Here is a 13,575-nt window from a genome sequence, read left to right as displayed (position 1 = left end):
CTCCACTCCCCTGGGGCTCTGCCGCCCTCCTTGCTGATTTAGCAACACCGGCCCCAGCTCTTGTCTCAACTTAATGTCCCTCCTGAGATGGGGCTTTGGTTCCCAGGCCAAGTGGTCCACTCTGCAGCCTTTGGTTTCAAGATCCCCTCACCCTTGCCGCAGCTACACTCCTGGTAGGATCACCAGCCTTCCTCACCCTCCAAGGGACAAGCCGGGGTATCCAGATGCTTTCTACCCACATTGGAGGAACGGAGTCTCTGAGAAGCCACAGTCAGCCTCTTCCTCTGCCTAACCAAGTTATGGCCTAAATTATATCAGGTTGTGGCTGTTCTTGGGGGGCCAAATGCAAAGGAAGCCCAGGACCCCTCTGCATTTGACTTCAAACTCTGTGGCATTCACACACACACACGAAAGAAGGCAATTGCCCAATCTCACATCCGAAACAAGTAACCTCCTGTTCTTCGTATTTCGATTTTGGTTGCGTGGTTAGTGAACGTTGTGCTTCAAAATGACACCAACACATTTTTCCCCAAATCAAGATAAACTTAGTTGCCTCACCTCAGAAAATAAGGGGCAACCTGACACATTAAGGAAGTTAAAACAGCTACAACCAGCAGCTAAAGCAAAATCATCACAAAAGGAAATGATGGACAAAACACCATTGACTCCTCGTGGTGGAGCCATCTCAGTGGGAAGGACAAAGAGAAGCTCTACTGTTACGACAGTGAATAGAAGGCGCTTCCAGCTCTAACCTTTACGGCCAAAGCATTCGAATGGAAACATGCAGATCGCTTTCTGTTCTGTCCCAGTGTGGTTGTTGCTGGGCCCGGGGCATGAAGCAGACAGGCCGCGTGTGAATCTGCTGGGTGAGGCCGTATTAACCTCTCTGATACCAGAATACTAACCCAGTGGCTCTTGTTTCTTCAGTGATCGTGGCTTTGGTGTTAATATTCCCAACCTTCCAAAGGACATGCTTTTAGGTGCCACCTGACCTTTGAGAATAATTACCTGCTTTGGTACAAAGTACCTAAAATTGAAGAAAATCAATGAGACCATCAAGTGTATAAGATAAAAGTAAAAAATCAATATAGTCCAAGGACACAGTATAGTCTCCGGTCACTTAGATATTTCAAAGGCTACATTGGTCTACACTAACATAACCATTTGGGGGCCTACTTGACTTTCCCGAGGTTTGGATTTCATAAAAGCCCTCGGGGTTCAATGGTTATGACATCTCTAGCCATCACAGAGCAAACCCCGGATGCCTCGCAGGGGTTCCTGCAGCCACAGCGAATGAAACAGGACAGAGAGCCACAGCAGTGGCTGGTAATTTATCGCCTGCTGGGCTCTCCCAGAAGCCTGGCCAGATCCCCTTGAAAAGCAAAATACGACGGGAGTGCTGCTCCCTAGCCTGCGACTCTTCATGGAAGAGGATTCTGGTTGGGTCTGAAGGAGCTCCCCATGTCCCTGACTGTTCTGTCCAGGCCGCGGTTTTCAGGGCGTGCTCCACGGACCCAGAGGTTCCCCTACGGTGCCTCGGCGGCCACTGTGAGGACCCAGAAGGGTGAGGTTTCTGTGTCGGGCTTCCAGTTACTCTGAGGAAAGGGCCTTTCTGTTTTAAAACCAGTTCTAAAGCCGGTTGTACCCACCCTCCCAAACTAGTGTGAGCCAGGAATATATGTTTGATAACTGGGGTATAAAGACAAGTCCAAGTTGCATGTAAAATACATTAGTTAAGTTTATTTTGAAAATAAAAACAATAACTAGCACACAAGAGGTACACGCAAAGCGCTTGAGGCAGTCATTCTGGACCCTGGACATGCATTTGAATGACTGGGGAGCTTTTTCCTTTTAAAGAAGCCAGGGACCCAACTGAACAGGTTCTGATTTCATTGGTCTGGAAGAAAGTCCAGAAATTAGTTGGTTTTTTTTTTAAGTTTCCCAGGTGCTTCTAATGCAGAGTGGGGATTGATAAGCACAGTATTGCAAATATGCGGAGGAGACTGTACACACACACACCCACAGAGCAGAGGACGGAAGGCACCTCTCCCAGGCTCCTGCGGCTTCCAGCAGCCAGACGTGCCTCCAGGCACCTGCTGCGCTGGAAGGCCTCTCAAGTAGCAGCTGCCACTCTTGCATGTTAATGGAAGTGCTTTTCATCCCAGTGTCTGTGTGAATAACATTATCACTAGCTTTGTCACAGTATTTTCACACCTGATAATCTTTAAACTCACTTTATAATCTCAAGACTCACCAGAATCTTAAAACGGAAGACTCCAGGCTCTTCTTAACTCTGATTCAGTATGTCCATACTGCAGCCCACGAATCTGTATGTTTAAAAGCACTCCAGGTAATGCTTGAGTTTTGGCAGGCTGGGAAACTCTGCTCCACCCTGCCAAAATTGCTACAAGGGCCTTTAGAGCCAATCTTAAAACTCCACTGTTTCAAGCCATCACACACATAATCCTAGAACAATCTTGTAATTAATTTCCTGTATCCATTATGCCATTCTCTGCTGCCCAGCATAGCCTGATTACATATGCTTGTTCAATTAATTAATGTGTTCTTGTTTTAACTCTCCTCCCTTTTGTGAATGCAGGAATGGGCACTGGGAATAGAGAGATCTATCTGGTCCAGAGACCACAGAACATGGAAGTTAGGAAAATCCAAAAATTTAACAAAATAAGGATAATAATAAAAGAATCTAGTCATATTTGGAAGACAATAGAACTGAAAAGCCTCTCTGACATGTGCTAGCCCATGAGTCCTACCAATGTACCTGCTGGGAAGAACCAGATGCAACAATAAATAATGAGCTGTCCTGGCTGGGTGGCTTGACTGGCTGGAGCATCGTCCCATACATCAAGAAGTTGCGGGTTCAATCCCCGGCCAGGGCACATACCTAGGTTACTGGTTTAATCCCCAGTTAGGGTGTATAAGGAAGGCAACTGATGGATGCCTCTCTCTCTCTCTCCCTTCCTCTATCTCTAAAAACTCAATAAAGATGTCCTCTGGTGAGGATTAAAAATAATAATAATAATAATAATGAGCTGACATTTTTGCACACTTATTGCTAAGTGGTTTACACATATTATCTTCATTTAACGCATATAGTATATGAGGTATATCCTGGCATTTCCCCGGTTTACAGTGGGAGAAGACATAGATATGTAAACTAAGTGACTTGTCTGGTGACACACAACATAGGCCCAGGTGAAGTAACATAGGCCCAGGAAGCAGACTCAGGCCACGTAGTCTTTGAACCACTGAGCACTACTGTTCTCCACTTACAGGGAACAGAACCAACAAGCAGGTTCGACAAGGCGCCTCAAGTCCCCGATCACCTCATGCCCCGCTTCCAGGGAACAGGTGACCTGCAAAAACACCTGAGCTGAGACTAGAGCCTAGTGTTCCAGGAAAACGCCCAGTGTTCCAGGTATCCTCCTCATGCACCTTCCTGAGTCTCTTTGTTGGGGATTTTTGATGAATGTTGTTGAATTCGTCTTTAAAAATTAGTGAGCAAAGGTATGTATTAATCAAATGCCATTTCCTTAAAATTGATTGTATTCCCTAGTATGAGATGTCCGTTGGAATTATCTTTATTGCCTGACAAACGACAAGGTCAGAATTCTGGTACCTGATTGAGGCTCTGTTTCACATTAGTTTGTCATCACAATTCTGAGAAATCGGGCCATTCTTTCGGATGTGTTTCTTACAGTAAAAGGTTCAAGGAAAATGATAATGAAAACCAAAAAAAAAAAGAAAGAATGAAACAAAGAAACAAAAACCCACCAAAAACTGGTGTCTCTACTTTTCCAAGGAATGTGAAAGGAAATCCTTTAGGAAATAGACTACAACGTAAGGTACAAAGGACAGCAAATGGATTGAGAGCTGAACACACCAAGGTTTGCCTCGTCGTGAGCCATGTGCCCCCCAGATGAATGACTTCCCCTCTCTAAACTGTGACGCGTAATCCTTAAAGAAGGGATAGCATTACCTAAAATGGGGAGGCAAACCATAGCTATAGGCCAAATCTGGCTCCCTTGCACTGTTTTACAGTTTTTAGAGGTTGTTAAAAAAAAATAGGAAAAGAAGAGGAAGAAGATTCAACACAGATCCTATGTGGCCTGCAAAACCTACAATATGTACTCTCTGGCTTTTTATAGACAAAAATGTGCTAACCCCTGATCTAAAACCAGGATGATATGATCTGCTCAGTGTATCCTAAACAACAAAGCCAGGGTGAGCTGCAGAACCTACATTTTAAACAGGCCTCTCACTGGCTAATTGTTTGGCTCCCAAACTGTCTCCTAGCGCTTGAAATTCAAATCTGTGCTTCAGTAAAATTTCAGATGACCACAGGGTCCCTGACAAATGAGAGAAACGTCAGAGTGATTACATGAAAGGCAAAGATCTATTCCATGTTTAAACTACATAAATGATTGCTAAGCACCATGGAGCACAGGGGTCTTAAAACAGGGACAGAGCAAGGACTGGGAATAGATGTTCTCCATCTGAAATGTCGCACAGAAGCATGAATAAATAAAACAAGTAAACCTCCGTGCTGTTCTGGAGAGGAGGGGTCAGCTGAACCCTCACTTGACCTTTCCCAGGCAGAGCAGCCCAGGAGCTCCTTGGAGGCCAGTTTAAAAACCTTGAAGAGAAGAGAAATGGACTTGGATCTTGAAGGGCATCATAGAACCCCAGCTCAGCCAAAGTTACTACTTTTACAAACTTAAGCAAGTCCCGTTCCCTCTTTAAGCCAGTTTTCTTGGTTTTAAAAGGTTATCTACGTATCTTCCAGAATTGTCTTTTAAGCTAGTGTTAATGTATGTAATGTGTATATGACCAAAAAGAAGACTATTCTTTGTATATACGTTTATCAATTATCTGTAACTTCATTTGTTCAAATATTGATATATCTTTTTATATTTCAATTTTATATAAATGTAAAGAATTTTATCTATAGTATATATATATATTTCAACATGTGAACAAAATGAAATTAGCTTATAATATCATGGCAAAAAGTATGATAGAAATGCTGTATCAGGGGGTAACTATGCTATGAAAGTCTGAACTTGGCCTCATCCGTGTGGTTAGAGAAGATTGAATGTTTGGGCCGGAACGTGAAGAGCTTCCATTCTCCACGGCTGCCCCCACCCGCCGCCTCACCGTTTCTGGTTAAGGGCTTCACACTGACCACGGGGACATTTGGCTTCCGTCCAAGAGGAGGGGAAAGAAAACAAAAACAACTCCACGGTGACACAGAAAGGAAAATGAGTGTGACAGATTTATTCCTCTCCGCATTTCCTGTCGCCGCTCCCCAAGGCCGGCTTTCCAAAGCCACGCTTCGTCCCGGGAGAACGACCCGCGGCAGGGCAGCCCTCTCTGAGAAAGAGCTGCCTCTCCCGCTCCACTTCTTGAATTAAAAAAAAAAAATCTGGAGCCCAAACAAGCCCCAGGTGTCCTGCGTGCCCAGTACTAACATGTAATCATCTCTTTCCTCTGTTTGTGTAAGACTTTAGGAAAGAAAGAGGCGAAAGTTGTCCGAGGCCAGAGGAGAGGAAAGGGGAACCCAGAGGCAGTCCCAGAGGGAAGAAGAGAGCTGTGTGATATTTTCAGAACAAACAGAAATAATGACAAACTAACACTTGTGGAAAAACTAGAACCATTCTCATTCATGTGTCTGTTTAAAAATGTATGTTTTGTAAGTGCATGTAAGTGATACCCCAAAGACAGATTCAGGAGATTGGAGATAGGCAAGCACATAAGGGCAGGCAGACTCAAGCAAAGGATGAAATGATTCCATGGGGGCAGCATGGTGAACTAATGTATACTGCATGTCAAAGTCTCTGCCAATTGGGTATGTTCTTATAAAGAATTAATGTTTCACTCACATTCAGTACAGTTGACTTGCTCCAGCTGAAATGGACCTAGATAGCTATTTATTATCTGAATGGCTTTAACACAGTATTCTCTATCCCGCAGCTGAAGTTATTGAGTCTAACATGTGGAATTCATTAGTTGAAATCCGGGAGTGTAATTGTCTAGATTTTAGGCATAAAGCTTTGCAATAAAATTTTGCATTAAAAAAAAGATTTATTTGAAGTCTCCTGAGATCTGCCACCAACATTGTGGAAACAACATCAGTTTTCTTTCCTTTGGCCTAAAAAATACATTTCGTTGGCTTCTTGACAGGCAATTAGATTCAGAAAAATTAGAGTTACTTTTGCAAACAAATTTTAAATAATATTTAGAAATCCTCTCTGGAAAATCATTTAAGAAACAGAATTTAATCTCCCTTGAAGTATAGGGAATAGTGATTTCTGTACCCTAAGTGTTTAATTCCCTCCCACTTTCTTCCTCCTCCTCTTTCCTGGTTCTCCATCCCGCCCTCTTATTTGAGAACTGTAATTACATAGGGAGAAAACAATGTTAATAATGTGTAAAATAACCTGTTAAACTCTGTTAATTAGCAAAATGGTATTCGATCTCTTTCCATATAACTTGGGTTTTACAATCTATTTTTATTTGTTATTTATTTTTATAGCGATGAAATTATAATGTCAAGGGGCCAAGAAAGATCTAGGAACATTTTTAAGAATGAGTTTTAAGGAACGGTTTCTTTTTCTCCTTAAGCACCTTTACTCCCAAAACAGAAAAGTTTTCGATTCTGAATTTTTTAACGATAAATAAAATATTGAAGGTAAGGCCTTCAAGTATTGAAGACCTTACTGAAAACCGTACCACCGCCAGCTCCACAGTAGTCTCAGGAGTGCGCACCAGAGGATGTCACAGCAGATAACCTGGAGGTTCAGATGATGACACGTCTGTATAACCTGAGCAAATGTAATGCGTTGCTTTTTATTTTTTAAATGTATGGTCTTTATTTGTAAACGTAATACATACACATGTTTTAAAAAAACGACATAGTACATGTGAAAGAGCTGTGAAGTGCCTTTGTATAATAAACACATTAAGCAGCCTGTCCGTTTCCCTTTTTCTCTTAGAGATACGTGTCCGACAGCCCGCTTTCCTCCCGCTCCGGTCTGGGCGTGCGCAGCCCACTGCAGGGCTGTCGCGGGGGGACGCCCCTGGCTGTCATCCCAGGAACTCGTGTCACCTCCACGATTCTCTGTCGTTGCTCTTCCTTCCCAGGTCGTACCGCTCTCTCTTTCTTGATTCACTTCCTTCTTTTGGTGGGATTCATTTCCAGAAGCTTCCTTGGAAAGGAAACATGGAAAGTTAATATATTTTTAAACTGGCTTGTAAAAAAAAAAAAACAAAACGACCTTATTGGAACCATCCTTGGAAAAAAGTCAGTTGATGACTTTTGAATTTATCACTGGAAATAATTTTTACTCAGAATGTTGGAGTCACTTCTCATTGTTCCTTAGATTTAGGGGTTGCTGTTGAAAAAAAATCCAATGCCATTCTGAATTTTGATCCTTTATATATATGACTTGATTTTATTTTCTTTCTAGACATTTTAAGGAACTTCTCTTTACTCAGTTTCAAAAGGATATGCTTTGTTTGAAGTCTGTTTCCCATTAGTAGATAATTTCAATCTGGTACTTCATATCCTTCCATTCTGGGAAATTTTCTTGCTTTTTTACTCATTTTTTAAAAATTTCCACACCTCTAGAAACTGGAAAAGGCAAGGAAATGGATTCTCCCCTAGAAACTCCAGAAGGACCACACAGCCCTACTGACGCAAATTGGACTTCTTGCTCTCCAGAACAGTAGGATGAGAAATTTATGTTGTTTTAAGCCACAAAATTTGTAGTAATTTGTTACAGCAGCAATTGGAAACTAATACATAGGCTTAATTTTATAAAGTTAAAAACACACAATCCACTAGGTAATTTTTTTAAAAATAGAAAAGAAAAACTGTTTCATCTACCTACGACTACTTACTTGATTTGGGGGGATAGATGATTGGTGGAGATGAGAAACCAAGCACGAAAAGAGATAACAGGCTGGCCAAAATGAACTGATCCATGGGAAAAGAGCATTCTCTATTTCAACGGTCATTGAGAATAGTTCTTAGATTACCATATCTGCAACTTTACTGACCCTGGTAATGAACCATGAGCTGCAGATACAATTTCAGGCAGAGGTTCCCCAAGACCTGAATATCATTTCAAGGAGTTCATTGAGGTAAAAAAAAATTTAAAAAATGAGAACGTCTGCACATTCACTTGTGTATTTGCTCATTGTCTGTCCCAGCCTTCCAGATGGGATGCAATGTTTCTCCCTGCCATACCTCTCATGCCTGACATGTAGTGGACCCACAGTATGTGTTAAATAATGAATGATGACCATGTTTTCTGAACTAGAAATCAGCACCTATTGTGCTGAAGACCTGAAGTGAGACACGATAATAGCAGTGTGTCCAGGAACATGAGGCTGGCCCCAGAGACTAGTGGCAGGGAAGCCGGCTCCTCCCCACTCCCAGAGGTCTGCGGGTTAGGTAGTTCAACACTAGCTCTCTGTTAGCACTTCTTTGCTGGCTCTTCTGCCACTGCAGTCCATATTGGCTCATCTGCGCCACTGGCAGTTTTGTTTTTTCTCCCTTTGTTTTGTTTTTATTAAAGTACATTTTATACACAATATTATATTAGTTTCAGGTGTACAACGTGATGATTCAACGTTTGTATACCTTATGATGTGGTCACCGTAAGTCTAGTAACCATCTGTCAAAATGTAAAGTTAGTGCCATATTACTGGCTGTATTCTCTAGAGTGTACAGTATGTCATTGTGACTTATTTATTTTATAACTAGAAGTTTGTGGCTCTTACTACCCTTCACCTTTTTCATTCATTCCCCTGCCTCCTCCCCCAGGGCAACCATCAGTTTGTTCTCTGTATTTATAAGTCTGTTTCTAGCTCCATCCATGTTGTTGCAAATGGCAAGATTTCATTTTTTATAACTGAGTAATATTCTACTATATACATATATATCACATATATATACATATGCATGTATATATATTATATGCTTCTCTTCTCTCAACTGTGAGAACAGTTGTCCATGCTAAAGCTGCATTCTCAATGCTCTATGTCAGGAATCAGCACCTGAGGCCCACAAGCCAAACCCAGCCCACCATTTCTTTTTCTAAATAAAGTTTTATTGGAACACAGCCATGCTAATTTGTTTATACACTGTGTGTGGCTGTTTTCAGTTTTCGGTTTCAAAGCTGAGTAATTGTGATAGAGATCATATGGCCTGTGAAACCTAAAATATTGACTAGCTGATATTTTAAAGAAAACATTTGGCAGCCTTTGCTCTATGCTTCTGTATGAGAAGAGGGTTTTGATTCCACTGGAATAGACTCTTTGTATTTGTAGTGAAACTGAAAACTAGTCCCCCATTTACACAGCACAAAGACATCTCCTGTGTAACAGTACCACAAACCATTGCCTAACCCCATTAGTGTCTTGGGATATTATTGTTTATTCACATAATGCACAATAACATACAGATTGCAACATTTTTTGAAATGTTTGCACACATTAGTTCTTTATTGAAGAGGCGATTCAGACCCATTTACATATGCAAAGGGTAGGATGATGAAATACAAAATGACCCCATCACCTTTCAAATATTTTCCCTCAGATATGCATCATGTTGAGCTTTAAGGTCACGGTGTAGGAAATCTTGGGGGTTGCCATTAAAACTACTATAATGAATATTTTGTGCATGCAATTATCTGCCATATCTGCAATATGTAAAATCTGCCATTTAATTTCTGTTACGGAGCATACACATCTTTAAAAATATGGCAAGAGTGTTGAATAATGAAAATGGTAGACATTTGTGATTTTAAAACACTTTTTAGGAAAGTATGATACACATGCAGAAAAACACACACATCTTAAGTACACAGAACACACAGATAATTCGCAGTCAGAGCTCAAAACTGAGTATTACCAGCACCAGTTAAACCATGACCCCCCTTCAGCCTCTGCTAAGGTTAACTAGGGTCCTCATTTCTAACTGCACAGACAAGTTTTGCCCGTTCTTATACTGTATATAGACAGAATCCTATATAATGTTTGCTTTTGTGTCTGGATTCCTTTATTGGACTTTTTTTGTGTGAAACTGAGCTGTGTTCTTATTCATTCTCTTTGCTTCACAGAATTCCAGAGTGGAAACATACCACTTAAGCTCATTCACTCTGCAGATAGATCTTCAGATAGTTCTGGTTGGTGTATGAAAGGGGAGAAGATTACAATAATTTTAAGGTGACATACAAAGAGAAGATATTATCAGGTAAAATGGGCATTTCAAGTTGCCTGGTTAACCATGAATGTGTATAAAGAAGCATCTATTTTACTTTTATTGTAGGTTAAACACTTCACTGATTTGCAGAACTTCTGATCAAATATTTTTAGTGATGCTAGGGTTCAAACTATTCTCTCCACAATAGCTATTCTTGATAACTTCAATGAGAACTCTATTCACAAAGTTGCTTTCCTGTAACTAGTCCCTCTACATATTCTTTTATAATAATTGGAGCATTTTGTAATAATTCATTTTTAAACCAATGCATAATGACATTGAATCAATAGAACAAAGAATCTAAATCCTCTCTCTTCTCTAGAACTCCCTATATCTCAATCACTGAATCTATAGAAAATTTGTTTACCCCCCTCAAAATTATTTATAGATTGCCCAACATTTGCATTTTTAAATGCGAAAGTATAGAACACCATTATTTTATCATTGAAAAAAACATTCAGTTAATTCTGCAGCATAAAGAACCGTTGGAGCGTCGAATCCAGATTCTCAGAATGCACAGGACCTGAGCATGTGTCTCTGCCTGGCAGAAGGTGGCACTAGAGCTACGCTTGCAAACCCCCTGCTCGAGGTCTGGAGTTTAATTAGCCAGGCTTCAAGCAGCCTGCCAGAGCGGGAACCATGATATATACAAATCAGTGTGTAGACTTCAAACATATTTCCCAGAATCAAGGCCGTGTCAATCAAACTTCTCAGAAGCCTCCTCCAAAAACAGGTGGCAACATACTCATTTTACAAATATTTATTGATCCCCTTCATAGTATGTACAAAGCAGCCTACATGTATGCATGTAGGTATGCATGCATGCATGTAGGTATGCATGTGAGGATATATGCACAGGGTCTGGCAGGAGTAACGCCTGCTTGAGTGTGGTTGGGAGGGTACATGACTGTCTCTCACGAGATGGACAGCAATTTGAACATTTCACCTAAAAAGTCATATGGTGTGCTTGAGTGTGATATTGTTATGTTACAGAATTTCTTGCTTATGATTTTGTAACAAAAGATTTTGTAACAAAAAAGGGGCATATTTGTGCCAGACCCTGTATATCTGTAAACAATATAGATATTGAAACTTACTTTCTAATGGAGAAACAGACATCAAATAAGCCCTAGACAGTTGCCTACTAAATGACAGTCGTCACAGACATTATAAAACAGATGTGTACAGCGTTATGACAGTATATGAAGAGACAAGCTGGCCCAGGTGTGGGGCAGGGTAAGGGTAAGAAGTCTTCCTCAAGCCCTTCCTGAACATGCTTATTCTTCATTCCTAAAATGTCATTCTCTCTAGACCCTATTTTTTGTTTCTACTCTTAAATACCACTCAATAATTAATTACATTATTGCAGTTCTGTCCCATATTCCATTAGTTCATCCAACACTGTGCAATTTCCCTTGGTTTTGTAATGTTAGTTTCTTTCAAGCATTTAAAAGAGCAGTTCTCACCTGGCAATGATGTAGGGGGTGCTCCTGGCATCATGAGTGATGGCCAGTACCCTCATTCATTGTCCTTGGCGCCGCACCAGGGTGGAACCATCACGCACAAGAAAAATTTACTCCTCATCCCTCATATGACCCACTGGTCATTCATGAACGTGAAAAACCTGCTTATAGTTATCTCCTGTTTTGCATGTAAACACAAAGTCTTTTGCATGGTTTTATGTAAACAGAGTTTTTCAGGAATTCAACATGAGCATAATCAAGTCAAAGCATTTACATATTGAAATACATATTATTTCATTAAGAGTTAACTCTCCTCGAGAGTTTCAGTTTCATCCCACTGTCGGAGAACGCCAGGCTTGTGGGGCACCTGGAGTGGGGAATCTCGAGGTTTCTGATCAGGATGGCTAAAATGAGTCTGCAGAAGCAAACCCCCAGTGACTTCTTAAAGCAAATCATTGGACGACCTGTGTGTGGTGAAATTGAATTCTGGAGTGGATCATCGAGGGGTCCTGGCTTGCTTGGATGGCTACATGAACATAGCCTTGGAAGCAGATGGAAGAATACATAAATGGACAACTGCAGAATAAGTACGGGGATGCGTGTATCCGAGGAAACAATGTGTTGTTATACACAAGTGCACAGAAGAGAAGGATGTGATGGCGTCCAGAGTATAGTTCTTTTCATACTTGGATATTTTTCATGAGATCTTTTCCTTTTTTAAATATAATTTGTCATATTTCATAAAAGTTGGTGATTTTTCACTGGCCTGTAAGTAAATGTATAAAATTGTGGATTTCATTGTAAAGAATTATTTCATATTTAAGTTTCAGTCATTTTCTGTTACCTCTGTCAGTGTGCAAAAAATAAAAAAAAAATTTAAAAAGTTACTCTCCTCAAAATTCTCCTTTCTGTTAATGCCAGGAAAGTTTTTTTTATTATGTGTGTAAGGACTTACATCATCTGTGAATTTCATTTCAAGTTAATAAAGAAGACATATGTGCTATTTGTTTTTAAAAGAGATCATTGGCCCTGGCTAGTGTGGCTCAGTGGATTGAGTGCCGGCCTGCGAACCGAAGGGTCGCTGGTTCGATTCCCAGACCAGGAACATGACTGGGTTGTGGGCCCGGTCTCTGGTGGCAGGTATATGAGAGGCAGCCACACGTTGATGTTTCTCTCCCTCTCTTTCTCTCTCCCTTCCCCTCTCTAAAAATAAATAAATAAAATCTTTAAAAGTAAATAAATATAAGAAGTCATTGGTTTTGATGAGGGGAGAACCAGTACAGCAATGACTAGTAGGAAACCAGAAGCTGGCCAGACCTGGGTTAAGCACCTACCCTGCCCCGCCCCCACTCTGGCTGCCTTCAATGCTGCCTGTGTGTCCTTGGGAAAGTTCTTAAACATTTATCACTCCAGCGTCTTTATATACCTAAGGGCACACCAATAGAACCTATCTCACAGCAGCACTGTTGTACGAGGATTAACTGAGATGATGTTCAGAAACCGTGGAGTACAACACCAACCACATCATAAAAATTCATTAAATGTTATTTTATTATTTTAGTAGTCTAAGCAGCAACCGATAATACTTTAGAGCTTAGTTTCCTAGTCAGTCTGAAATATACTTGTGTCTGTGCTCTGAATGTTAAACTCTCTGTATTCTGATTAAGAGTCCATATGGTATGTGCACTTTTTAAAAAAAAAGTCTTTAATTATTGTTGTTTTAGGTTTTAATCCTTCAGGATTAAAGCCATCTGGCTTCCACTCTGAAGGCAGCTCCCCCTTGCCCCCTCAAACTAATTTACATTCCTCTTGCATCCCCTATAA

General features: G+C 40.8%; 1 pseudogene; it reads left to right on the top strand.

The window, feature by feature from the left end:
- The first annotated feature begins 12,160 nt into the window (after positions 1-12,160).
- Positions 12,161-12,408, top strand: LOC123814130 (annotated as a pseudogene).
- The last annotated feature ends 1,167 nt before the right edge of the window (positions 12,409-13,575 follow it).

The sequence above is a fragment of the Phyllostomus hastatus genome, unplaced genomic scaffold, assembly GCF_019186645.2.
Source record: "Phyllostomus hastatus isolate PE091 unplaced genomic scaffold, TTU_PhHast_1.1 phas_contig_159, whole genome shotgun sequence".
Classification (NCBI taxonomy): Eukaryota; Metazoa; Chordata; class Mammalia; order Chiroptera; family Phyllostomidae; genus Phyllostomus; species Phyllostomus hastatus.
Note: the sequence above shows the minus strand (reverse complement) of the source record. Positions and strands in the feature narration are given on the sequence as shown.